General features: G+C 36.6%; 1 long non-coding RNA gene and 1 pseudogene across 1 annotated transcript in view; both read left to right on the plus strand.

Annotated features, from left to right (window-relative positions):
* The window catches only part of LOC134390050 (uncharacterized), a 189,696-nt gene that overhangs the window by 116,538 nt on the left and 45,915 nt on the right, over positions 1-27,243 (plus strand). The window lies entirely within an intron of this gene.
* Positions 13,025-13,937, plus strand: LOC134386410 (voltage-dependent anion-selective channel protein 3-like; annotated as a pseudogene).

Raw genomic sequence — 27,243 nt, forward strand, 5'->3', positions numbered from 1 at the left:
ATTGCCTAACACACATTTATCCGTGATTATATGAAAACCAAAAACCAAATAAACCTCTACCAATGCATTCTATTCCTCTCTCCTAGATGAAAGCTTGAGAATGTTTTAAGTTCCCATTTCCATTCTCCCTCCCAAATGAGATCTTTATGATATTTTACTTACCTCCACCCCCTTCTAATTCCTGTTTTGCTGACATAGTTTAATACTTTTGGGTCTAAATTTACTAGCTTTTACCCTTGCCATATGTCTCTTCTGTTTTAAGAATCCTTACTTAGTGATTATATTACAAATGTGCAGTCAGAAAATCATCATCCATTTAGTTTTAACATGTGTATTACAAGGCTTATCGTACTATTTTCTATTCATCTTCCTCTATCTTGAGATTTCTATTCTGATTCTATGTTGTTTGGTTCAAGTACTTTCTTGAGTATTTTCCTCAGGTGGGTTATAGGAGTATCAGGGAGGGGTATCAGAATTGGGAGATGAAGGCATCAAAGATACACTGTCAGGTGGCCATTTTCCCAGCGAGTTAAATGGAAAAAATTTGTTTGATTTCAAAGTTCAGCTTTTTCAGAGAACTACAGAGTCCCAGGTCTTATATATACTCTCATTGTGATATCTTGTTTTACAAATGAAGAACCTGAGACAAGGAGCTATATTCTGTGTTTCATCAGTTGCTATTTGGCTGTAGCCGACTTGAAGCAGAAATCTTACTTAGAAAATCCTTACTATAAGAATCCTCTGTACAGTTCATTAAATCCAACTCCTTCTTAATTGAGTCTTTCTCTACATCATCATTAGTCACTTGCAACTCTTCTTAATTAACTTTAGATCTTTTACCCTAAATCCTCCCCTTTGCAGCCAACAGGTCTGTTCCTCCTGATTTTCCTCACATAAATACACAGCATTTGCATGTTGTATATATTAGGCTTAGACTTCCCGGAACTTTTCATAATTTTACTCACTAATAACTATTCCAATTGCTAACCCCATTCTTCCAACTAATGTCAACCATTGTTATTGACCATTATTTCTCTGTATTATCCTGTACTCCATCCAAATCAGGCCACTCTGCTCCTCTCCACACTTTCCCTGCAGTACCCCTCCTTGGTTTCTTTGGTGGTTTTCTTCCATCCTGGAGTATCCTCCTTTGCCACCTGTGCCTGTTAAAATCTTCCCATCCTTCAACGTCCATTCTGAAACTCCACCTGATAGGATGTGATGGATGAAACTATATATAAATGTCAGACTGCAATTATAAATTATTTCTCATATAGAAGACTGATTAAAAAATAATTTTAAATCTCAGGTAACAACACGGACAAAAAAATAACGTTAATAAAATGTAGTGCTACTGACCAGTAACTACCTTTACTGATTTCCTACTGTGTGAGAGGTCCTGTGCAAAGGCCTCATACACAATGACATGTGAGTTCTAAGACTTACATGTATTTTTGCCTGTCCTTAGGACAATCCAATGATATAGTCCTACTGTTATCCTCATTTGACAAATGCAAAAAACGAGACACTTGAAAAGTGAAGAAACTAGTATATAGGCACATTCAAATCTGAGCAGTCTAACCATAGATTTCAGGCTAAAATTTCAGTCAAGATTTAGAAAAAAATTATATTTATTGAGTAATTTTGCTTAATTCATTTGGAATAAATCTTATTCTTAAAATGGAATATATGCATAACTCTTTAGAATGTAGCATGTTTTGTAACACGACTTATACCTGTATAGAAGAATGTTGCCTAAGGAAACATTCTTCTATATTCTGTGCTTCTGTATATTCTGATTGAATTTATAATCTGGGGGTTGGGAGGAGGAATTGTCATAGACAAGTTATAAATAACAAAAGGAGAAGTAGAAATATTTGCTAAAAGAAGAGAAATTTCAGTAGATTTGATATTGGGGAAGTTCACAATGAACTGATTAAATAGGATGTGATAAGACTGGTCTCTTTCTGGGTACAGTTATTATGGCCATCACCAAAGGTTTCGGATCTCTTTCCTGAAAAATATTTTTCTTTTCATGTCTCCCTTATTAAAAAGAAGGCAATAATAGCAATCATTATGTCAATAAAGTTACTTGACAAAAATGTGAGGGAGATTTGTATTTAAAGGGATTCTTATAGAGCGCAAAATGAAGGGGGTAGGTTAGGAAGCTGTTACACTGACCTAAGCAAGAGATAGTGTGATTTTAAACTATTTGAGGCAGTGGGAAGTACAAAGAATTTGAATACTTTAGATAAAGAAGTTGAATATACATAACTTAACATTTGAATGGATATGGAGAGGGCAAGGAGTTGAAAGTACTCAGATAACTCAAATCCCCTAAATTTCTGTCTGCTGAACTCCACAAGATAAACTCTAAAGAACTACTAAAACACTGGGTTTTGAATTTCCAAAAAGTACTTACTTTACAAGGATTATTAAACAACTGATTTGAGTTTCAGGGCGAAGCAATAATTCAAATAATCCCTTACTTCTCAGAGGATGCAGATCTCAGAGAATACGGTTTCTAGTGTTGTTTTGTTTCTTTTTAAAAGCTAAGTGCCTACTTTGTGACTTTATTAATATTATTTAAAAAATTGTTTTATGTTGTTTTAGAGGAATTTTTACATTGTGAATTATGATTTTTAGCAAATTTTGGAACTAGCTTTACACCCTTTTGATTATCTATAATTTATAAAATTAGAGACTGGCATCAGGGGATGTCTTGGTGCGGGAGAAATGTATTGTCCAAAATTCTCTCTTTAAAACCTTTTTATTAAGGCATTATGTAGATGTGATAGTTGTTAAGTCTCTAATGCAAAAACAGAAGAAGCAGTATGAAAGCTAGGCCTTGGTATATGTAGAGAAAATAGTCCTAGACCGTGTCTTTTTTTTTTTTTATTTTGTCGATATACATTGTGGCTGATTATTGCTCCCCATCACCAAAACCTCCCTCCCTTCTCCCTCCCCCCTCCCCCCCAACAGTGTCCTTTCTGTTTGCTTGTCCTATCAACTTCAAGTAATTGTGGTTGTTATATCTTCTTCCCCCCCGCCCCCCGGTTTTGTGTGTGTGTGTGTGTGTGTGTGTGTGTGTGTGTGTGTGTGTGAATTTATATATTAATTTTTAGCTCCCACCAATAAGTGAGAACATGTGGTATTTCTCTTTCTGTGCCTGACTTGTTTCACTTAATATAATTCTCTCGAGGTCCATCCATGTTGTTGCAAATGGCAGTATTTCATTCGTTTTTATAGCCGAGTAGTATTCCATTGTGTAGAAGTACCACATTTTCCGTATCCACTCATCTGATGAATGGACATTTGGGCTGGTTCCAACTCTTGGCTATTGTAAAGAGTGCTGCGATGAACATTGGGGAACAGGTATACCTTCGACTTGATGATTTCCATTCCTCTGGGTATATTCCCAACAGTGGGATAGCTGAGTCGTATGGTAGATCTATCTGCAATTGTTTGAGGAACCTCCATACCATTTTCCATAGAGGCTGCACCATTTTGCAGTCCCACCAACAATGTATGAGAGTTCCTTTTTCTCCACAACCTCGCCAGCATTTATCATTCAGAGTCTTTTGGATTTTAGCCATCCTAACTGGGGTTAGATGGTATCTCAGTGTGGTTTTGATTTGCATTTCCTGGATGCTGAGTGATGTTGAGCATTTTTTCATATGTCTGTTGGCCATTTGTATATCTTCCTTAGAGAAATGCCTACTTAGCTCTTTTGCCCATTTTTTAATTGGGTTGCTTGTTTTCTTCTTGTAAAGTTGTTTGAGTTCCTTATATATTCTGGATATTAATCCTTTGTCAGATGTATATTTTGCAAATATTTTCTCCCACTCTGTTGGTTGTCTTTTAACTCTGTTAATTGTTTCTTTTGCTGTGCAGAAGCTTTTTAGTTTGATATAATCCCATTTGTTTATTTTTCCTTTGGTTGCCCGTGCTTTTGGGGTCATATTCATGAAGTCTGTGTCCAGTCCTATTTCCTGAAGTGTTTCTCCTATGTTTTCTTTAAGAAGTTTTATTGTTTCAGGGTGTATATTTAAATCCTTAATCCATTTTGAGTTGATTTTAGTATACGGTGAGAGGTATGGATCTAGTTTCATTCTCCTGCATATGGATATCCAGTTATCCCAGCACCATTTGCTGAAGAGGCAGTCCCTTCCCCAGTGAATAGGCTTGGTGCCTTTGTCAAAGATCAGATGGCAGTAAGTGTGTGGGTTGATTTCTGGATTCTCTATTCTATTCCATTGGTCAGTGTGTCTGTTTCTATGCCAGTACCATACTGTTTTGGTTATTATAGCTTTGTAGTATAGCTTAAAGTCAGGTAGTGTTATGCCTCCAGCTTTATTTTTTTTGCTCAGCATTGCTTTGGCTATGCGTTAGACCGTGCCTTTTTTATGTCCACTCTCTCCAGACAGCAAAAAGTGTAGAACCTGTCATTCTGTACCTTTCCTCCCAGGATGGCTTCTCCAATAGTAAGCTTCACTACCTCTCTGCTGCCATTACCTCTCAATATATTCACTGGACATACATGTATTTGTGCACCTCTGAGCTTTGGTCCTACTTTTCTCTGGCTTTGTGGGCCCCAGCGTATCCTGTTCACTTGTTAGCCTTTAAGGTCAAACTGCTGCTCAATGGTAATGGCAGAATGAATGATTGCGGCAAAACCTAAACATCAGATTTCTAAAACTAAGTTCATCACCCAAATTATTAATTATTGTTGCTGTGAAAATTACATTTAGGTAATTAAACTTTAAGTGCTAGAGGAGCCCTTAGAGATGATCTAAAGATTTTAATGAAGAGCCAAGAAAGCTGAGGCCCAGAGAGATTAAAAGATTTGCCCAGGATCAAAATATTGATAATGGACTAGAATCTGGATTGTTTTATTCCCATTTCAGTGCACGTTTACTGAATCATATTGGCCCTTTGACTTAAATATCATTCTAAAGGCATTTTGTATGACAATGGATTTTTGCTTTGAATTTTAGAAAAATAATACATATTTTTTTACATAACTAAGTAGAAAGCACCAAACGCTACTAATTTTAGTTTTGATTAAATACTGTAAGTATGTAGATTGTTTTAGAAAAAAGCAAATAAAAGAATGTTGTGTTGTACATTACCTTTAAATATTTGACCACTATTTTTTAAGTTTATTTGCATTTTGGCATCTTATATGAAGGTCATTAACTAGTCACAATTCTCCTATTTACTTAATATCCTGAGGGAATTACTCCAATGCTGTTTCTTATTCTACAAAATAAAATAGTTAATCTGGAATGATAGCTTAAAATTCTTTCTAATTCTATATTTATCTGAATCAGAATAATCTAAAGCTTGAATTTTAAAATGCTGTCTCATTCAAAGTACTTTTTTCCTAATGCATTTTGAGGTAAGTAGGATGTTTAAAACATGTGTAACATATTGTGAAATTCTGTGGAAATATCAAATAATTTGAACTTTATTTTGGGTAAAGCATTTTAAACCAACAAATTTAAAAGTATAATTGGAATTAATTATAATTTTTATAATGTCAGATTAGGTGAATGTATTTATGAGATTGCTATCCTTGAGATTGCTGTAGGTTTTAGAAAGCCTATTCAAAGTAGAGTTTCAACCTGTATAGTAAAACAGAGTAAGGAAATAGGACTATACTGTTGAGGCCTCTTGAATATCTGAGCAAGATCTTCAGATCCTGACAATTAGAGATCCTCCTACAAATAGGTCATCTTATCTGATTACCTTATTAACTCTCAATGAAGTCAACCAGTTGACAAGTCCTACCCACTTATTTCCTTTTAGTGCTTCATTCTTAATATGAATGAATGTCCAACAGTTAATTCCAGCAATTGTCCAATAATTTAAGGAAAACCTTCAACGTGAGAAAATAACATGAAAAGAATAAGCCAAAACAAGCAGTATAATTCAATCCAGAGGAAACTGACAATGAAAGTAGCCAGAAAATTAACATACGAAAAAAAAGAAAGGTTAGAGAAAAACAAATTATAATTAATATCCTTAAAGAGTAAAGAGAAAATATTGAGACCATTAAATAAGAATAAGGTGCTACTTAAACGGTTTAAATTATAAAAAGGCAGAGCTTTCAAATTAAAAGTATGATAAATAATAATTGAATTAGAAACAAATAGAACTGAAGAACAGCTTGTGGAGAGCTCCTAAAAAATTGAACAAAAAGCAAAAAGAAAAAATCAAAAAGGCAGAATAAAACATGAGACTCAAGGCATGACCAGAAGGCCCATCTTATTGCAAATAAGAGTCCTTTAAAGGAAGAACAAAAAAAGTAGAGTGGATGAGAAATTATCAGAGAAAGAACTTCCTCAGAACAGAAGGATCTGAGTTTGCACACTGAAAAACACCACTGGATATTCAGCACAATAAATGAAAAATACCTGCCCAAAAGAAAATCATCACAAAATTTTAGTATACCAGAGATAAAGAGAAGATTGTAAGAGCTTCCTGAGTGTAAGGAATGTGGATAGTTCACATTGAAAGGAGTAGAATGGCATTGGACTACTGCAGTTTTTCCAATTGTGGAACAGTTTCTTCAAAATTAAAAGGAAACAATTTCTTTACGTAGAATTTTATATCCACCCAAATTGGGTTTGATGATGAAATAGAGTACTACCCCCCAACCCAAAAAAATTCTATGGGCTGTTTCTTAGGAAACTACTAGAGCTTGTTATCCATCTAGATAATTAAATAAATCAAGAAAGAGAATGACATAGATGACTGAAAACAGAATTCTCTCAAGGAGAGGGATAAAGAAAATTACCAGCATGGCTACTATTCAGCTAGCCAAGAGAGAACCTTGTTCAAATTGTGTCCTAAAAAGAGAACCTTCAGGAATGAGCTGTCCAGGAAACAAAGGAAATTGAAATGTTTTTTGAGCATATAGAAATAATATTGATATGCAGGTGGCAGTGATTTTGGAAGAGTAGATAAAAAATGTACATAGAAAGCTAGGTGAAGCATAATGCTCTCTCCTCCATCCAGTGCACTCACAGGAGAGGCTATTATGCCTGGATCCCAGCATCTTGAAGCCTGGGCTCATGGTGGCTGTAACTTTTCTGCAGTACGGGAAGCCAACCCTAGTCCTGCTGAATTGATGTACCCCTAGTCCATGGTCAAAGATGACAGGCAGACCCTCATCAGGCAGACCACAGCCCATCCCTCCCCCTGCCCTCAGTCCCACCGGCTGACTGAGTTAGTTGCGTGTGCCTGAACCTCCAAGTCAGGAAAACAGCTCATGATTCTCTACCCCAATGAATATGCCCTCAGGTGGGTGGAAGTCAAGTGCATCTGCCACTCTCAGAGAATCAGTCAGGCAGTTCTGTCCTGAACAGTCCTGTCTAGCAGCCTTGCCAACAGTCCCAGAAGCAGCCTCTCACTGCAGTACTGCCTAGCAGCCCTACCCACTGCCCACAGACAGCTGGACAGTCCACTTCACTGCAGGTGTGCCTAGTGGTTCCACTCACTGCCCAAAAGCAGCTGGATGGGTTACTTTACTGCAGGCCGGCCTAGAGGCCCCATCTACCACACGGAAAGTGGCTAGATGGGCCCCCCCCATTGCAGCCCCACCTAGTGGCTTCACCCACTTCCTGAGACGTGGCTCAGTAACTCTGCCCTTGCTAGTAAAGTTCCCAAATCAGAGAAGAAAACACAGCTTCGCAGCCACCACCATTACCACTACCTGGCCCCAAGCACTATCATCACTACCATTCTTCTCCCTGCACAGCAGCCATCCTGCTGCACACTGACACACAGCCGGGTTGCCATCAGCTCCACCTCACCCAGATCCAGGTGTTCCTGCCTTTTAGCAGGCAGGAGGAAAGAAAAGAGACAGAAACTCTGCCTGCAGGAAAGAGGAAAGAAAAATTCTGCCCAGAGTTGTGCATTCAAGCTGAGGAGCTTTAGTACACCCCAGTGCACCTATTAATGTCAAAAGACACTAAGGTCAAAAGAACAGGGTACCACAAGCCTACCTCAGCCAAGGAGCAACAGGCCACCCATGCATTTCTCCCAAGAGTTCATTATCTCACCCACACTCTCAGTGACCTAACACAGTGTCACTCCAACAAGGAAACACTGAGTGTCTTAGTGCCTAGTCCGTGGAGGCACTTACATTTTACTTCAGTGTTGAATATGGTTAAAGTAACTACACAGAGACTACACATTGCATCTTCTTGGAATCAAAACTAAAACACCCTACCCAGTGATCCATATAAAACACATCTACAGGAGGGAATCTAACTCCTCAAAAGGCACTCCAGAGTAATAGAAGTAGCAACTGCTCCACCAGATGACCAAACATCAATGTAGGGATACTAGAAATACAAAAAAAAATAAGGGAATACAATAATTCACAAGTACCAGATCCCAAACAGCAGGAAACCTTTGAAATGACTGAAAAGGAATTTTAAGCAACAATCTTAAAGCAGTGCAATGAGATTTTAAAAGGCTCGGATGACACAAAGAAATGAGAAAAAAAATCCAGGCTGTGAAGGAGGAAATTTACAAAGAGATAGATACCTTTAAAAAGAAGGTATCTATCAAAAGTCCTGGAAATTAAGGGTTCATTCAGTGAAATAAAAAATACAACCAAGATCTTAAGCAGCAGGCTAGAGCAAGCAGAAGAAAGAATTTCTAGTCTCAAAGACAATCTTTTTGAAATAACCCAGGCAAAAAAAAGAATTTTTTTAAAAATGGAGTAAATTTAGAGAGCTATAAGACAACCTTAGGCATACAAACATCCAAATCATAGGTGTTCCTGAAGGGGAAGAAGAAGGAAAAGGCATTGAAAACCTGTTCAATGAACTAATAGTGGAAAACCTTCTAAGGATTAGGAGAAGTACAGACTTCTTGTCCAACAGGCTCGAAGATCCCGAGATTCATTCTAAAACATCCTCTCCAAGACACATTCTAATCAAACTGTCAAAAGTCAGACAAAAAGAGAATCCTAAAACATCAAGAGAAAAGCATCACCTATAAGGAGTTCAGATGGGAATAAGACTAAAAGCAGATTTCTCAGCAGGAACCTTACAAGCCAGAAGAGAATGGGATGATATATTCAAAGTACTAAAAGAAAAAAACTGCCAGCCAAGAATACTATACCCAACAACACTATCCATCAGAAATGAAGGAGAAATAGTCTATTTCCTAGACAAACAAATACTATGGGAGTTCACCACCACATGATCAGCCCTAGAAAAAATACTCAAGGGAATCCTGCATCTGGAATCCAAAAAACAATAATCGTCACCATGAATGCTTGAGAAAGAGCAAAACCTACTGGTAGAGCAGATATGAAAACAAAAAGAGAAAGAAAGTATGTCTTACCACCTTGGAAAAAATAGCAAACATCAAAGACAAAGAATAAAAGGGAAAGAAAGGAACAACAGTTAATCAAAACAACCATATGAAAATCAGTAACTTGCCAGAAGTAAGACAATACCTTTCATTAACAACCCTAAATGTAAATGGATAGAATTCCCCACTCAAAAATTATAGACTGGCTGAATGGATTAAAAAACAAGACTCAACTATATGCTGCCTACAGTAGACTCACCTCACTTAGAAAGACTCACACAGACTACTAGTGAAGGTATGGAAAAAGATATACCACACAAATTGAAACTAAAAATGAGCAGGGTAGCTGTTTTTATATCTGACAAAATAGACTTCAAATCAAGGACTATAAAAAGGGACAAAGAAGGTCATTATATGATGATAGAGGGATCTATCCAGCAAGAGGATGTAACAATTACAAATATATAATCACTCAACATAGGAGCACCCAGTGTTATAAAGTAAACACTACTACACCTAAAGAAAGAGATATATCACAACACAGTAATAGTTGGGGACCATATCACCCCTCTCTCAACATTCAGCAGATCATCTAGGCAACAAATCAACAGAGAAACACAGGATTTAAACTACACTTTATACCAACTGGACATGGCAGACATCTACAGAACACTTCCTCCAACAAATGTAGAAAATACATTCTTCTCATCAGCACATGGAATATTCTCCAGGATAGACCACATGTTAGTTTGATTTTAGTAATTTGAGTCTTCCCTCTCTTTTTCTTGGTCAACCTAGCTAACAGTTTCCATTTTTTTAATTTTTGGATTTATTGATTTTTCTCTTTTGTTTTTCTATTCTCTATGTAATTTATTTCTGCTCTAGTCTTTATTATTTATTACTGGGTTTAGTTGACTTTTAATTTTCTAGTTTCTTAAGGCAAAAGGTTAGGTTATTGTCTTGAAATCTTTCTTTTTAAAAAAGGCATTTACAACTATCAATTTCTCTCTAAGTGCTGCATTAGCTGAATTTCATAAATTTTGGTGTATTCTGTTTCTGTTTTCATTCATTTTTAAAGCACTTTCTAATTTCTTTTATGATATCTTATTGGACTCATTTCTTATTTAGGAATGTGTTATTTAATTTTCACATATCTGTGAATTTCCATGTGCATTTCCACCCCTGCCTTTTTTGGGTGGAGTTTTGTATAGATGTTCATCAAGTCTAATTGATTTACAGCGCTGTTCATGCCTTCTCTTTCCCTGTTGCTCTTCTGCTTAGTTATCATATCTATTATTAAAAGTGGAATAGTGAAGTCTCCAAATACTATTGTTGAATTATATTTTTGTTGTTTCAATTCTATGAGTTTTTGCTTCATGTTTTTTGGTACTTTGCTGTTAGGTGCTTATGTTTCTAATAGTTATGTGTTTCTGGTGGATTGACCCTTTATTATTATTTCTAGTAAAAATTTCTTCATCTCTAGTAAAAATTTTCATATTTATATTTATTTCTTGATATTAGTTTATCTTCTGCAGCTCTGTTTTGGTTACTGTTTCCAAGGCATATTTTTTTCATCCTTCTACTTTCAACTTATTTGTCTTTGAATCTATAGTGTATCTCTTATACAATATATACAGTTGCTTCTTGAACAGCACAGGCATTAGGGTTGCAGACCCCCACATACAGTCAGAAATTCTCATATAACTGCTGACTTCCCAGAAACTTAATTACTTCACTACTACTTAAGTAGGTTGCACACTTTCCCCCTGGGTGTTGACTGTACTGCACTGACTGCCCCAAGACCCCCAGGGGGTGCAGGGAATGCCATGAACTACTAATTGCCTACTAATAATAGCCTACCTAAGGGTCGGCTATTTAACTGTTTGTTAGGTTTGTTATTCAGTCATGACATACAGGTAACCAAAACTTTTTCAATATACTTATTGAAAAGAATCCACATATAAGTGGACCAGTGCAGTTCAAACCCGTGTTTTTGAGAGTTTGCTGTAGTGAGATCATGTTTTTAATTCATTCTGCCAATATCTGTCTTTCCGTTACAGAATTTATCCCTTTTCATTTAAGCTAATCACTGATAAGGTAGGAATTACATATTCCATTTTGCTATTTGCCTTTCATGTGTCTTATGCCTTTCACTCCCCCCATTTCTTTATCATTGCTTTCTTTTGTGTTTGATGAATATTTTTCAGCATACCATTTTAATTACCTTGCTGTGTTTTTTAATATATGTTTTAGAGTTGTTATCTTAATGGTTGCCCTGGTGATTATAACTAACATCTTAACCTAAAACAATCTAATTTAGATTAATACTGACTTAATTTGAATACAAAAAGTTTGCTCCAGGGCTGGCCCCGAGGCACACTCGGGAGAGTGCAGCGCTTGGGAACGCAGCAGGGCTCCCGCCGCGGGTTCGGATCCTATATAGGAATGGCCGGTGCGCTCACTGGCTGAGCGCAGTTCGTGCGACACCAAGCCGAGGGTTGCGATCCCCTTACCAGTCACAAAAAGACAAAAAAAAAAAAAAGTTTGCTCCAGTATACTTCCATTCACCCACCCTCTAATTTGTACTATTATTATTATACATATTAGATTGTATACATTATAAACCCATCAGCATAGTTTTAAATTATGCATTTGTCTATTAAATCAGATAGGATGAAAGAGTTACATGAAAAATATGTTTATATTGTCTTTTATATTTATCTATGTAGTGACCTTTACTGTACTCTTTATGTGTTTGCATAGATTACAGTTACTGACTAGTATCCTTCATTTCAGCCTGAAGTACTCTATTTCTTGTGCAGAACTGCTAGTGACATATTCTTTCAGCTTTGTTTTTCTGGGGTATCTTGATTTCTCCTTCCTTTTTGACAAATAGTTTTGCTGGATGTAAGTTTCTTTGTTGACAGTCTTTTTCTTTTAGCTCTTTGAATATGTCATCCCATAGCCTTTTGGTTTCTGTGGTTTCTGATTAGATGTCAGCTCTTAATCTTATTATAGGTAATCTTGTACATGATAAGTCTGTTTTTTCTTGCTAATTTCAAGATTCTCTCTTTGTCTTTGCCTTTAACATTTTGACTGTGATGTATTTGGCTGTGTATCGCTTTGAGTTTATACAACTTGAATTTGTTGAGCTTCTTGGATGTTCAGATTAGTATTCTTTTTTCAGTTACACGTGGGAACTTTTTAGTCAGAAAAAAATTTTTTTCTCTCTCTCTCCTCTCTTTCTGGGACTCTTGTTATGCATGTGTTGGGATGCTGGATGGTGTCCCACAACTATATGAGGCTTTGTTGATTTTTTTTTTTTTTTCCTTTTTTTGTCTTGCGGATAATCTCAGTTGACCTGTCTTTGGATCATTGTCTCCAAATTCATTGAGTCTTCTTTCTGCCAGCTCAAATATTCAGTTGAAACCTTACAGTGATTTGGGGCATAGCCAGACGTTAGAGGAGTTGGTCGCCCCAGCCGCCCCCCCGCGACGGCCAGGCCCGCGACGGCCAGGCCCGCGACGGCCAGGCCCGCGACGGCCAGGCCCGCGGCGTGAGACCATGGCAGGACACCACGGCGCAGACGCGAGCAGGCGGAGCGGGGGCGCGCAGGCGCTTTCGGCGTTGGTGGAGAAGACCTTCGGCAGCGCCTGGGCGGAGCAGACGCGGGCCCTGCGACTGAGCTATGAGTAACACACCGACTTACTGTGACCTAGGAAAGGCTGCCAAGGATGTCTTCAAGAAAGGATGTGGGTTTGGCGTGGTCAAAATAGATCTGAGAACCAAGTCTTGTAGTGGAGTGGAATTTTCTACGTCTGGTCATGCTTACACTGATACAGGGAAAGCATCAGGCAACCTAGAGACCAAATATAAGATCTTTAACTGTGGACATACCTTCACCCAAAAATGGAACACAGAGAATACTTTTGGGACAGAAATCTCTTGGGAGAATAAGTTGGCCGAAGGGTTGAAACTGACTCTTGATAACATATTTGTACTGAATACAGGAAAGAAGAGTGGGAAATTGAAAGCCTCCTATAAAAGGGATTGTTTCAGTCTTGGCAGTAACGTTGATATAGATTTTGCAGGACCACCATATATGATTGGGCTGTGTTGGCCTTTGAAGGTTGGCTTGCAGGATATCAGATGAGTTTTGACACGGCCAAATCCAAACTGTCACGGAATAATTTTGCCCTGGGTTACAAGGCTGCAGACTTCCAGCTGCACAGTCATGTGAACGCTGGCACTGAATTTGGAGGTTCTGTCTACCAGAAGGTGAATGAGAAGATTGAAACGTCAATAAACCTTGCTTGGACAGCTGGCAGTAACAACACCCGTTTTGGCATTGCTGCTAAATACAAGCTGGACGGTAGAACTTCTCTATCTGCTAAAGTAAATAATGCCAGCCTGATTGGACTGGGTTATACTCAGACCCTTTGGCCAGGAGTCAAACTGACCTTATCAGCTTTAATTGATGGAAAGAACTTCAATGCAGGAGACCACAAAGTTGGGTTGGGTTTTGAACCTGGAGGCTTAATGTCGTTTTGAGTAAAGCATCAGGTTTGTCCCTGGAAGTGAAGAGAAATGAACCCACTGTTTTAGCCTTAAAATTCTGTGAAATTTCAAGTGTGAACTTTTTATTCTTCCAAAGAATTATAATCCTCCCCACACTGAAGTCTAGAGATTTGCAAATCCATCCTAAGGGAGGTACTTGAAGGCATGCCTGGAAGTTGTCATGTTTGTGCCACACTTCAGTTCAGTTCTGCAGTGTTAATTTAAATGTGTTCCTCAGCAACAATGTAATGTCATGTTAAAGGAAACAACCAGACCCTCCAGTTGTACATCACATCCTGCATGTCCCACACCACTTTTTTCATGACCTTTTAATATATTGGTCTCTGTGCTGTAGTGGAATCCTTGGTTATACATCAGAGTAAAATAATATAAACCCATCACATTTGGAACATTAAAAAAAAAAAAAAAAAGAAAGAAACCTGACAGTGATTCTTTTCATTTCAATTATTGTACTTTCAATTCCAGAATTTCTGTTTGCTTTTTTTTTTTAATAATTTCTATCATTGTTATTCTCTATTTGATGAGACATTATTTGTGTGCTTACCTTTCATTCTTAGATGTGATATCTTTTAGTTCTTTGAACATATCTATTATAGGTGATTTGTGATCTTTGTCTAATAAATTCAACTTCTGGGCTTACACAGGAACAGTTTCTATTGACTGCTATTTTTCCTTTGTATAGTCCATCCTTTCTTGTTCACATATCTCATAATATGTTGCTGAAGCTGGACATTTTAAATAATGTGATTGTCAACTCTAGAAATCAGATGCCCACCTTCCCTGAGTTTGTTGCTATTGTTTTTGTTGTTGTTATTTGGTTTTTTGAGTGATATTTTTCTTAAAGTCTGTATTCTTTGTTGTGTGTAGCCATTAAAGTCTGTGCTCAGTTATCTTCATGATCAGCTAATGATTGATGGGATATTAAACCAATAAGTCTCCCAGCCTTTGCTGAGGAACTCTGTGTGTGTGTTAAGGCATGACTTCAATACTCTAGCAGACAGTTTACAATTTTGCCTTACCCTTAACTTCACTTTCTGCTCGCATGGAGCCTCAAGGTTAGCCAAAGGTGAGCACTGAGAGCCTTCTCAGGTTTTTCATGGTCATACACAAAGCACTGTGTGTGTGGTTGACTCTGTAGATTCCCAGGAATACGTTAGAGCTTTTCATACACCCCTATGAACATTTCATTCCCCAATTTTCCCTTAATTTTTTTGGTCAGCCTCTTGTTAACTCCAACTTTTAAAGCCACCTTCAGCACCAGCATTGTTAAATAATTGCCACTGATTGTTTTTGACAAATGCGCTTGAAGTAGGACTATTTGCACAGAAGCATTTCTGAGTCAGCTGAAATAAAGATAAGCCCTGAAAATGTAGTTTAGTGAGTTGCCAGATTGGTCAAATAGTGACAACTTCCTGAGGATGGACATTTGGGAACTCTTAAAAGTATTTCAAAATGTAGAACTCTTAAAACTGTTCTAATTCCTCAATGGCTGCTAAGCTGCTAGTTTACATAGCTACATAGTAGTGAAGCTCTTGGTTTTTAAGGCTATTTCACAACTGGAGAGGGGGATGGATTAGGACAAATCAAAATGGCACAAGATTCACTCTCCTTACCAAGATTCAGCCACTTTTCTTGAATAAATACTCCTGGGATTGTTGCATGCCTTTAGTTAATTTCCAGAGTTCTGAAAAAAGCAACTGACAGTTTTTGCCAGTGTTATCATTGCTTTTACACAGGAGCAGATTTTTGGAGGTCTTTTTACTCCAGCATTCCAAAAATTGAGCTATATTTTTTAAAAGTAATTCGAGTAATGTAAATAGAGTAGAAGAAAATTGTGAATGTGTTTCTACCCTAAACACCTAGTCCCCTGATCTCAAACAGAATATTAACTAGTGTTAGCTGTTACTGTGTATCCTTTATAAATATGTACGCAGAGAAGCATGTATCTACATAGAGATAATATCTATATTTCCTTTTATACATAGAGAAGAATACTAGATATTCATCACGATTTTTTGTGTGTGACTTGACAATTTACCTTAGAGATTGATCCATACTGATAAATGTAGCTATCTCATTTCTTCTCTTTGGTTGGTGTTTTATAGTTTCTTTTTGTTTTTGTTTTTTGGTTGTTTGGTATTCCATGGATGAATAATCCATAATTTATACATATTCTAGTAACAAACATTTGGGTTGGTCTACTATTTTGTTATTTCAAACAACGATGGAGTGAACACTATTTCCTCTTTTTGACTGTACGTGCTCGTTATAGCTATAGGATAAATTTCTGCCTTTGGAATATAAGGTGTATTTGTTTTTAAATTTTTATGGAAGTTACTAAATTGCCTCTCTCATGAGTTTTCATTAGTTTATTCTTCGTGGTAAGGTGGATTGCTATTTCCCTTCACCCTTGCCATATTATATTATCAAATGTATTTTACCAGTTTCAAAGATAGAAAAATACCTCTTTGTTGTTTTAATTTTCTCTTCTTGAATTATAAGCGAAACTGAATACCTTTTCATATATTTGTAAATTTTCCTCCTCTGCCTACCACATTCACCACTATAAGAATGGCTCTTCATATCCATTATTCATTTTTTAACTGAGTTTTTGGTTTATAATACCTCTTAATGAGTTAGCATAACTAGTCTTTTTGTCTGTTTTATATATTACAAGTATTCTATTCTTCAATTGATTATTATCTGACTATAGTTTTATGTTTTGCTTAGAAGGCCTTTGATTCTTTGTTCATAAAAATTCATGATTTTTTCCAGTTACTTACTGTTTCATTTATTTTTTTGGTTGGCTCATTGTTTGTTTATGAGTGTTAACCAGTTGTCTCTGCACCATTCCCTCTGATTTAAAAATGCCACTCCTGTCATGTACTAATTTCCTTTATGTACAGAGAATATTTCTGGACTCTTGATTATTTTCCATTAATGCTTTTGCCAATCTGTTCCATCTCTAGTGCCAAAATTTTAATGTTTATTTTTCCATTTGTCCTTTTGAATCATTTTATCTAGTTTTACTTCCCTTTTGAGGAAAAAACTTCTGTTGTTACTTTTGTTGAGACTACATTAAATCAGTGGTTATCAAATTTTTGCATGCATAAGTGAGGATCATGTGAAAAACTTGTTAAAACATAGTTGCTGGGCCTCACCTTCAGAGCTTCTGATGGAGTAAGTCTGGATAGAGCCTGATAATTGACATCTGTTAAATCCAAGGATGATGTCGATGCTGCTTGTCTGGGACACCGTGCTTTGAGAACCATTACAGTAAATATATGTGTGTGTGTGTGCGTGCATGTGTGCATGTGCATGTATATATATATTAGTTTTGGGATAAATGTTACCCTTTCAATATTAACATAATTCTAATAAAGGGTACGTTATTCTGTTTATGTCTTATTTTCTCAGTAGGGTTTCAAGGTTTTTTAAATATTGATTCTACTTATTTCTAAGTTTATTCTTCTGCAGCTTTTCTTTCTTGTTGCTATTGTAATAAAGGTCAGTTAAGAATTATTATTTAATATCAGAGCCCCTCCCTTTATTTGGCAGTTTGTGAATTATTGTTTTAAATATCAATGGTTAGAAATTGCTCTTCGGTTGACCTATTGCAGTGGTGGAGCAATAGTATTAAGTTACCTTCTGGAAAATTGGAAGAAACATTGGGGGTAAAGAGAGGAAGGTAAGCTACGGTAAGCAGATAATACCAAAGCTTTTCCCACTCATGGCTTAAAAGTGTTTCCCTAATGTTTTCCTACTGCTGGAAATATTAGTTGAATAATTAGCTCTTAAATGCAGTAAAACCTCTGGAAAACATAGGTCTCATCTCAAGATAAATTATTAACATTTTGATATTTTTCATTTAAACAGCATGAGTTTTTAATTGTATATGTAAATATGGAGGCCAAAGGGCACACCCAGGGAGGGTGAAGGTCTTTGTAAATTTAGTAGAATGCACAGAATGAAGGTTCAGGAGTGTGTGTGGACTAACAAAAAGATGCTTTTACTTTCACTGAAAGTAAGTGCCTTTCATGACCATAACAGTATACTGCTAAATATTATACCCTAGGTTAAGGGTATCTGAAGACTAATTTTTAAGACCTGCAAGACAAACTTTTAAAATTCAGTCTAAATTTTCCTGCAAGATATTGTTATTGAACTTGTTATTTCCCATTTAGCCTAGTATCTCTTTCCTTCTTTTCCTATCAGTAAGAGAGGAATAAAGAAAAAGAAATGGAAAACACATGCCTCCATCCCCTTCTTTTTTTTTTTGGTCTTTTTCGTGACCGGCACTCAGCCAGTGAGTGCACCAGCCATTCCTATACAGGATCCGAACCCGAGGCGGGAGTGTCGCTGCGCTCCCAGCGCCGCACTCTCCCGAGTGTGCCACGGGCTCGGCCCTCCATCCCCTTCTTTAATAGTGTAATCACATTGTACTATAATTGAGGGATTTTCTTAATCACTGTGGGAGGCAAAATAATGGCTTCCCAAGAAGACCATGTCCTAATCTTAGAACCTATGAATTTATTACATGCCAAAAGGGAATTAAGGTTGCAGATGGAGTTAAAGTTGCTAATCAACTAACCTTAAGTTAGAGAGGTGAACCTAGGTCATCCAGGTAAGCTCAGTGTAATCACAAGCATCCTTAAAACTGGAAGAGAAAGGCAGCAAATGAGGTCAATATGATTTCAAGTGAGAAGGACTTGACCTCTCCTTATGGGCTTTGAAAATGGAAGAAGGGAACGACCAGCCAAGGAATGTGGGTGGCCTCTAATAGCAGATTCTCCCTCTGCATTCTCCAGAAAGGAATGCAGCCTGCAGAACAATAAGACAATAAATTGTGTTTTAAGCCATTAAGTTTGTGATAATTTATTTTGGTAGCAAATAGTTACTAAACCATTAGGACGGAGCACTCACAGATATTGAAGATTGGCTTTGTAAGCATGTATTTAATGGGCAGGTAAAGTTACACTTATGCTATGTGCTTCCATTTTTTCCTCAAATTTTTAGAATTTGTCTAAAATTCTAAAAGGTTAACTCCTTTTCCCAATTAACATTAAATTTCTAGAAAGTTAATATCTCAGAGTTTCTTTAGGGAAGTGCCTTTTGTGTCTGCAGTTGTGTATCTTGAAATCTGGACTATATGTAAAGTAATTAAGGGCCTCATTGGAAAATCAGCGTGGAAATCTGCTTAGTCAGAATTAAGAATGTGAGCTTTGGAGTTGAAGGCTTAGAGACACAGAACTTCTGCTAAGCCTGGCTGTGTGACATTAGATAAGTTATCTAACCTCCCTTTGCCTCTTTTTCTTAATAACAGAACTAAATTTATAAGGCTGTGGTGAAGATTACCTGAGATGATGTATGTTACTTAGCATGGTTCTAGCCTATACACTGAAAAATTATAAAGACATGGATACCAAAAAAATAAAATAAATCATCTTAGTGCCTTTCATCATGAAAGGACAAGCTCTAGATAACTCAGGGGTTCCCAAAGGCATAAAGACAACAATTGATAATTTATAATGACATTCTTGAGTTATCAAGTACAAGATTTTTTAAAACTTTCTTTTATAGATCTTTAAAGTATATGAGTATAGGTGCTTAAAGTGGCAAGCTTTTTGTATCTGCAAAATTAGTTTATATGGACTTTATAACAAGAGTGTCAAATGAACAAAGTATTCTTTAAGTATGTTTTTAATTATGGCTCAAACCTGAACTCTGACTTGTTAGCCATCTAAGCAGCCACTACCCACTTAAACTGCCTGAGCCTAAATTTCTTCCATAAAACTTAGATAATAAAATAGCTACCTGGCAGTGTGGTAGAGAGGATTGGAAAAATAGTGTATTTTAAGCATCATGCACCTTGCATAGCATATGAGTAGGTGCTTGATAAGTGGTGATTATTCTTTTGTTTGCGATTTTATGCTCCTCTAAAACTGTATTGCCTACCATCAATGGTGACCTCTGGGTCCTTTTCTTTCTTTGTTTTAGTTTCCTTGTTTTTAGTTTTAATACTATTGAACATCATGAAATTATCTATTCTCCTTTTCAGGTGTTTTTCCTACTTTCTTGGTTAATCCTCTTCAGACTTCTTTGCTTAGTCTTCTTCCTTTGCCCTTTCCTTAAATATTTAGTGTTTCTCAATTTCTATGGGTTTTATTAATTCTCTTTTTGCTCTGCACGTTCTTTCTGAATATGATATGCTTGACGGCACCAGCTGAAACCTTTTCCTTGAGCACCAGTTGGATGTCCCATAGACATCTCCTAATTGAACATATCTAAAAATAAACTTGTAATTATCTTCTACATTTATATTTCCCTCTCTGTGCCTATATGGGCAGTACTGTTCATTCCTTCATTCAGTCATTAATTAATTAATTAACAAATATTTATTGAGTGGCTATGAGGGTGTAGGTCCTGAGGAAGCAGTAATGAAGATAACAAGCCAACAAACAAATCCTTATCTCTCAGGGAATTGGTATTTCTAGTGAAAGAGACTGTTTTAGTCCGTTTTGTGTTGCTATAACAGAATACCTGAGACTGAGTAATTTATAAAGAAGAGAGGTTTATTTGGCTTACGATTCTGGGACAGCTGCATCTGGCATGGGCCTCAGGCTACTTCTACTTATGGCGGAAAAGTGGCAGACAGCCAGCAGGTACAAGCAGATCACATGGTGAGAGGAAGCAAGAGAGAGTGAGAGAGAGAGAGGAGGTGCCAGGGTCCTTTAAACAACCAGCTCTTGTGGGAACTAATAGAGTGAGAACTCACTCACTACCCCTCCTCCCCCAGGGAGAGCATTAATCCATTCATGAAGGATCCACCCCCACGACTCAATCAGTTTCCAGCACTGCCACATTGGGGATCAAATTTCCACATGAGTTTCGGAGGAGACAACACATCCAAACTCCATCAGAGACAAAGCAAATAAATAAAATGTATTGTCTGATATTGATAAGTTCTGTGGAGAAAAATGAAGCAGGGAAGATTGATAATGAGAGCCAAGGGTTATGAGGATAAGGGTTGCAATTCTAAGTAGGATGCTTGGGGAAGTCATCACTGAAAAGCTACCATTTGAGCAAAGATGGAGGTGATGGAGTGAGCCAAATGGATATCTGGGGGAAGATGGTTCCAGGATGAGGAAACAGCAACTTCCCACTGTGAGGCAGGAGTATGCCTGGCATTTGGGGGAAACAATGAGGTGGCCATTGTGCCTGGCTGGAGAGCTGTAGGAGTGGTAACAGGAAACATGATTGTGTTGGTCCTGTCTGCCCATTTTCTTAAAAATTAGGAATTGTTCTTCACTACTTTTTCTCTGTTATTCTCCTTCTTTCTTTTTCTCCTCTAACATACATTAATTCACCATGTTTTATTGACTCCAACTCCTCTGTCAATTTCCTGCCTATCTTCATTCTCAGTACTTTTGCTTAGTTCAGGCCTTTATCATTGGTCACACAACTGGTCTGCTGCCAGCCTCACACCCCATATTCAGCACTCATTCAAGAGATATTAATTGAACACCTTCTGTGTTCCAGGCCCTGTGCTAGGCATTGTAGATATAATGGTCATCAAAATAGAAATGATCATTGACCTTACAAAATTCATGGTAATGGGGGAGAAAATAGTACAGGCAGTTAGTGAGATGACAGCACAAAGAGTACTTTGAGAATAGGTAATCTTAGTAGCACATGGGAGGCAGGTAGCTCCAATTTATGAGTGTTAATGCAAGCTTTCCAGAGGAAATTTTATTCCTGATGATATCTATAGATAAGTGGAAGTTAGACCCACAAAGAGAACAGGAGTGTCCAAGCAAAGGGGCCACATGTGCAAATGCCCAGAAAATAGAACTTTAGTGTTTTAGTATAGAAGACAAAGGAGAGTACCTCAAAAATCAGACTGGAGAGGTACAAAGGAGCCAGATCATGCATATCTTCAAGCCTTATTAATGTGTTTGGTTAATCCATTTGTCACCAAAATGATCATTTTAAAACGTGAATATAATCATTTCTCTCTCAAAATTAAAATCTACTAATGATTTCCTATTGACTTTAAGTTAGATTCAGATTCTGTAATCTAGTAAACAAGGTGCTTTAATCTGGCTTTTGCCTCTTGAGCATCAGCGTCTACAGGCCCCACGCTAACCTTTATACAATAACAGTGCAGAACTGCTTATAATTACCCCCCAGAAGAGAGATTTCAAGTCTCCAGTCCACAGCAGATTCTTAGAATTCTCTTGGCCCTTTCCAACCTCACGAATTCATATTTGTCCTTCAAAATTAATCTCAGTCATCACCTTCTTTAAGAAGTTTTCCCTGAACATTTAAATAGAGGTAATCATTTTATCTTCTGTGCTACCATCCACTTCTATGTGATCTTTTCATTGCAGTTATCATGATCTATACAGTTTGTTTGTTAAACTTCTCCACTAGTGTGAGCTCTTTGAGGGCCTATGGGATTTTTGTTTTTGGTTTTAGTCTGTGCATACTTAGCCCATAGTATAGTGCCTGTCACTTAGGGAATTTAATTAATATAAGGAAGGCTTTGTTATTTTTGACCAAAAAACAATGAGAATTATTTACAGGAAAGAATTAATATAATTTATAGTTGGATTAAATCATAAGATTGTGATAGAGCTTGGCACACTTGTTATTTATTGAATGACAACTGACAATTTCCAGTTCTGGTTATTATTTTTTAAAGGTAAAATGGGTGTTTAAGTCCCTCAAAGCACAAAACTAACCATCCCAGTACTTCCAGACACCTTGAACAGTGTCTGTTTCATCCAGCCCAAGCTAAGGTGTCCCTTACATAGAAGCCTTCAAAGCATCCACAATAAAAAGTACTGCAGATGCCTCATAGAATAATATCTCATCACTATGGGCGGTTCTGAAAAGAAGAGACATAGATGGCAAGGAAATACTTGAAAAAGTTGAAACTTTACTAGTCATCACTGACATTGAAAGAAATGATTTTTTAAAATCTTTCTCACTGTTAAAGGTTTTTTTATTTTTTGATATTAATAATACACATAGAAATAAATGTGCTATGAAATGGATCTCTCAGAAGAAGACATTTTAACAGTGTGTATCAAAAAGTTTTAAAATGTTGAAACGCATTTTACTTCAAAAATATTCATCCTGACAAAAATGTTTTAGAACTAGATAGAGGTGGTAGTGGTACAGCGTTGTGAATGTACTAACCTAACTGCCACTGAATTGTTCACTTTAAAATAGTTAATTTTATGTTATGTGACTTCTACCTCAATAAATTCTTTTTAAAATATTTATCCTAAGGAAATAATATACAAATATTAATAAGGATGTTCAGTTCACCATTATTTACAAGAGCAAAAATTTTAAAACAACATAAATGTTTAACATAACGGGTGTGATTATATATTACTTATTTTAGTCTGTTTCTGCTGCTTATAACAAAATACACAGAACTGGGTAATTTGTAAGAAAATGAAATTTATTGCTTATACTTTCAAAGTCTAGGAAGCCCAAAGTCCAGGGAACACATCTAGGGAGGGTCTTCTTTGGTGGTGGCTTTCCAGCAATGCAGGGGTCTCACATGGTAGAAAATGGCGGAGCAGAGAGAGAGAGACTGTCACGTGCTCCCTTTTAAAGCCCTCAGAACCACACCCTTGACCACCATTCTTAATCCACTCACTACAGCATGGCCCTACAATCTAATCACCTCTTCAAGGCCCCTTTCAATGACCACAATAGGATTTCCTACCCTCAACAGTTACAGTGGGAATTAAGTTTCTAATATATGAACTTTGTGGGATGCAGTTCAATCAATCCACAGCATTATTCATCCGTATACCAGATATTCAGCCATTGAAAATAATATTTTGAAGGGATTTTAACGATATGGGGAAATGCTCAAGAGAAAATGTCATAGAAAAAATGTTGAATGCAAGATTATACAATTGAACAGTTTTGTAAAACAGGCATGCATAGAAAAAGACTGGGGAAAATTCTACGTATTTCTTGAGCTTCTTTTAAGCACAGGAAACCCTTGTCCCAGGGGTTTAAATGGCAGGTTTTTCATTAGTCTCTCCTGTATGACCTTCAGTCACTGGGGCTCTGATTTTGTCAGTGGTCTGTTTGTTATACCCAGAGCCTTAACCTTAATGATACAAAGAGCCAGGACAGTAGAAAATATTACTAACATATCAAATTGAGAGGTTTTACATGACAGTTTATACTGTCATTTAGCTATAAATGGGTTAAATAGGATTTTGGAGGCTGGCTTAGACCAACAAATGTATTGAATATTTTCCATGTGTTTGATCATACACTAGATACCTTCCTATCCACTGTCTCCTATAATCTTCACAGAAACATTGTAGAGAAAAAACTGGTTTTATACTCACTCTACAGATGGGGAAACAAAAAGGGCCAATGATTTGCTCTGGGTTACATAGGCAGTTAATTGAGACACAAACACTAGTATCCTGTTTGTAAATCTGTGCTTTTTCTCCTGTACCACATAGCTTTTATTCCTCTGTGCCACGCTTCACGTCACCAACACAAAGTCTCAAACAGTCCTCAGTTTGCAAATAAATTGTTCCGACTGTATTTCTAAATTAGAAGTATACATATATAATGCCTTTTCTCATAGGTATAGCATTATACTCATTAAATTCAACCCTCAAGAGTGTTTCTTAGGTCTCAATTGGCAAGTACTCAGTACTCATAATGCCAGTCCCATGACAATTGGTAATATTTATCAAGGTTTCCATGTGCCAGGCACCATTCTAAATTCTCTGTGTAGTAACCCTTTTAATCCTGTCAACAGCCCTAGTAAATACAAGTATTAACCCTGTTTTCATATAAGGAAGCTGAAGTACAGAGTCACACAGGTAATTAGTATTAGTCAAGATTTGAATCCAGGCAGTCTGAGCTTGCACAGCCTTAGTATTCTTCTTAACATGGTGTTCCAGGCAGCCACTCCTGAGCAGTCAAAATTGGCACTCAAGAAGAGTGCTATTTAAAATTTGTCTGTGTTCTAAAAGTGTGTGGTGCATACTGGCTCTCAACCTCGCCTATACATCAAAAACACCTGTGGGGTTTTCCAGACGTATAGAACCCAAACCCAGCTGTGGAAATCTGTGTTAAGATGCTCCACAGACAGTTTTGGTGTACTTATAAGGTAATTATGTAAATGTGCAAATGTACACTGATGTTAACAGTAAATAATGTGGGAAGTGTAGACATTACATGGTGTAGAAGACAACCACAGCTCTTAGAATCAAGTGAGGGAGCTTCCTGGAGATGATGGCATTTCCAGAGGTCTTGTGAAATATGACAGGAAGCTGTTGAGTGGGATCATGCTAAGGCATGTATATTGTAGGAGATATCTTTGAGAGGAATAAGCAGAAGGGGTTTACAAAAAAAAAAAAAAGAAGGGGTTTACGAATTTTTTTTACTGAAAATTATAATTAGGGATAGACTTGCATCTAAGCTCCTTAATATTGAATTTTGAGTCTTAGTCTACCAGAATTTAATTTGTTTTGTATAAGTTCCTTAAGAATTACAAAGGAATTATTAATCTCTGCCTCCTTTTAACATACATGCCATTTTATTTGTACCTCTACTTTTATGTTGATTTATGAATGTATAGTATCCCTAACTCTTTGTTTTCCTTAAAATACTTGAGTACCTTACCTGTCTTGCACGTAGTAGGGGTTCAAAATATTATTGTATCAAATTAAGGGAAAAGACTAAGTTATCTTCTGTAATGTTAGTTTAACAGAGGAGCTATGATGTACATATAATGCTAACAATATAGAAGTCTAAATAACAAACAAATTCAATTATATATATGCAGAAATATATACAATAGAGTAATAAATTGTTCATAGCTTCAAGAGCCAGGTTAACAACACAGGAAAGGTTTTTGGTAGGTATGCATTTTTTATTTCTTCAGGAGATATACTTTAGTTATAATTTTTAAATTTCATTGTTAAACTACAGTAATGATATCTATTTATTTCCTGTAGCCTGTTTGGAAAAGTAAGTGATATATCAAGCAAGAATGAGAGAGAAGAAAGGAAGGAAATTAGTTAAGTAGGTGGGCAGAGAGGAGAATTTAAAATGTATGCCATTTTACATGTATAATTTTTTCCCCTAACATGATCTTACAGTGGCAGACCTGGAATGTTAGGTTCTCAATATACCACAAAAAACCACACCTACTCGGAAAACTAAAGTATGTGCTGATCAAGAACATGCCATGCAGATGAGACTGAGCCAATGTGGAGTTAAACTTCTTTCCCTTTGCACTTTTTCCAGCACATCAGTCATTTCAAAGGCACGTGAATTTAGATATTGACAGACACACTAGACACTTTACTCTTTCTCCCAGTTGAGGGATGTGTTAACTTTCTTAACGGTAGGGAAGAATTTGTTACGATGCAATAACCAAAAACATTTATAGGATAAAAGCCAGTTTTGTAGTAAATTGTGTTATATGTACATTATTTTTGTACTATATTAAATGAATACACTTTGCCTCTTCCCAGGAGAAAATTGTGGTTTGAATTCTAATTAATAAATATTTAATTGAAAAGATGTGTTCAAAATGAATTTTACAGGTCTTATTTTGGAAAGGGTTAAAACTTAGGAGAAATTTGACTTTTTCATGATTTCTTCCTTCCATTTTCCATATATAATATGATCAAAATTGGGTTTTAATATAATGTATTAAAGTGAGTTTGCTCTGACTTCAATTAAAATCTCTCTGGACATGAATATGTCGGGAACGAGAAACATCTGTGTAGATACTCTTGGTCTTTTCAGTATTTCTCCCATAGACTTTCTGTATTACTCCATTAAATAGAAAATAACTGAAACCATCCCCCCAAAAAGCTCCCAAGTTACACATGATTTTTTTTTTCTTTTGTAATTTACTATTTTGGAGCTGGGAATACATTTTTACTTACAAAAACCATATAGCAAATGGAACCACATTCCTAGAGAAGTGTTCCCAGAGATCACATCTTCCTAGTTATCTGGAGAAACGGAGGCATTGACTGATTTTGAGGCTTTGTTTACAACTGCATCACTGGAAATGAGAGTAATCCACAGAGAAGAAAATTCCAGAGAGAATTCATACCTTTACAACATTGCTGGACCTCCCATGTAATTTCTATGTTGGTACTGTAATGATGTTTTTTAAAAGCTTGGTTAAGCACGTCTTATATATTAGTAAGTTATTGTACCATAATCACAATATGTAAAAACATTTGTTTCCTATGTTCTTTTTTAATCTTTAACTTGCCATTCATAATTTTTCTTTGTCTTAATTTCCTC

Source organism: Cynocephalus volans, chromosome 1, assembly GCF_027409185.1.
Source record: "Cynocephalus volans isolate mCynVol1 chromosome 1, mCynVol1.pri, whole genome shotgun sequence".
Taxonomy (NCBI): Eukaryota; Metazoa; Chordata; class Mammalia; order Dermoptera; family Cynocephalidae; genus Cynocephalus; species Cynocephalus volans.